Source organism: Colobus angolensis, unplaced genomic scaffold, assembly GCF_000951035.1.
Source record: "Colobus angolensis palliatus isolate OR3802 unplaced genomic scaffold, Cang.pa_1.0 Scaffold65, whole genome shotgun sequence".
NCBI classification, from domain to species: domain Eukaryota; kingdom Metazoa; phylum Chordata; class Mammalia; order Primates; family Cercopithecidae; genus Colobus; species Colobus angolensis.
This window is the reverse complement of record NW_012120154.1, coordinates 3996321-3998122: the sequence shown is the minus strand read 5'-3', so window position 1 is coordinate 3998122 and position 1802 is coordinate 3996321. Positions and strand designations below refer to the sequence as shown.

Here is a 1802-nt window from a genome sequence, read left to right as displayed (position 1 = left end):
TTTTGAGACGGAGTCTCACTCTGTTGCCCAGGCTGGAGTGCAGTGGCGCCATCTTGGCTCACTGCAAGCTCTGCCTCCCAGGTTCATGCCGTTCTCCTGCCTCAGCCTCCCGAGCAGCTGGGACTACAGGCACCCGCCACCATGCCTGGCTAATTTTTTTAGTAGAGACAAGGTTTCACCTTGTTAGCCAGGATGGTCTCAATCTCCTGACCTCATGATCTGCCCGCCTCGGCCTCCCAAAGTGCTGGGATTACAGGCGTGAGCCACCGCGCCCGGCCGGGAGTGGACATTCTTAGTGGGCTCCCCTGGTGATACTAAAGTTTCGGGACCACAGACAGTGGCGTGTGTGTGCTTTGGAGTCATGTTGCTTGGGTATGAGTCCCGTCCCCTCTCTTAGCTGAGCAACCCTGGGTGAGTGGTTGTCTGCGAGAGTCAGTTTCTTCACACTTGAAGGAACTTCCCATGGTGAGGCAGGAATGACAGTGCTGCCTGCCTTATGCAGCTTAGGCAGGAAAGTGCATGTGAGCCTCCTCACGCATGTGAACTGTCAGCACCTGTGAGCTCTTACCGTCGATGGCAATGGGTCTTTTACAGTCTGGTAGATGATGTCACCACCTCCACCATGAAGCTGCTCTGATTTGCCACAACAGAACATGCTTTGCCATCTTGAGTTCCCGGGGAACTGTGTCAGCCCATCTCTCATGGCATATTATAGTTGTCTCTATGGCAAGCCAAGCCAAGGATGTGACACGTCACAGTTCTTAGGCCAGCCCAGGAGCTGAGCTCACACCTTTTGAAGTTCCCCGCCTGCACTCTGCCTGGCCCTGCCTTGCCACAATCCCAGGCCATGTCTGATCTGGAGAGGGAGCTGGGCCTTTGCATATGCCTGCAGAAACCTTGGAGGGCTGAAGTCTCAGTGACAGGCTAGAGTGGTGACCCTCCCCTAGGGTGACCAGGGCTCCTTGGAGGAGGGCTGCAGTCCCGGCGGGCTGGGGTCATGGCCCTCCCCTAGGGTGACCGGGACTCCGTGGCGACTCTGGCTCTGTGTTGTTCCTCCCACCCAGGCCTCCACTCGCCACCCGACTGCTGGCCCACAAGATCCAGTCCCCGCAGGAGTGGGAGGCGATCCAGGCCTTGACGGTGAGAAGGGGAGAGATCACCATCCGTCCCCGGCCATGTGATGACACCAAGGGAGGCCAAGACTGAAGTTCTTGGGGTCCATAAGGCTCTTCAGAGCCCAAGAGAGTTGTGCTAAGATGGCCCAGGATAGAGGTCCGGGCCCACCCCAAGGGTCCCACCACAGCCAGCGGGCTGGCCTCCCACCCCAGCATCCATACACGTAGGCCTCTTGCTGAGCAAAGGCCCTCTAGGGTCATCTGGTCCAGGGGTTCCTTGCTTCAGCTGCACATCGGCTGCCTCTCAAGGAAGCGTATTCAACACATGGAATCAGGGCTCCACCCAGACCTGCCGAGGCCACACTCCTGGAGTATCTGTATCCAGAGATCTGCACGTTTGTAAAGCTAAGGGGTGGCGCTTGGGCTCAGGCCTGAGGTTTTGCATCTGTTCAATAGCAGAGGAGAGAGGGGTGTACATCTGTGGCCTCCAGCATGGGCCACATACCAACCCACCATAGAGCAAAGCTGATTTTAAGTGGTGGTAGAGAAACAGTTTCTCTTTTAATACTTATGTGTTGGCCGGGCACGGTGGCTCATGCCTGTAATCCCAGCACTTTGGGAGGCCGAGACGGGTGGATCACGAGGTCAGGAGATCGAGACCATCCTGGTGGAAACGGTGAAACCCCG

General features: G+C 57.2%; 1 protein-coding gene across 2 annotated transcripts in view; it reads left to right on the top strand.

Annotated features, from left to right (window-relative positions):
• Positions 1-1802, top strand: part of GGA1 (golgi-associated, gamma adaptin ear containing, ARF binding protein 1) — a 26223-nt gene that overhangs the window by 6742 nt on the left and 17679 nt on the right. The window contains exon 3 of one of the 2 annotated variants that reach the window (XM_011964275.1): positions 1065-1140. The gene's annotated coding sequence lies outside the window, so the exon portion shown is untranslated. Of the gene's footprint in view, positions 1-1064; positions 1190-1802 lie in introns of both variants that reach the window. The other variant, XM_011964276.1, reaches the window with a different exon arrangement.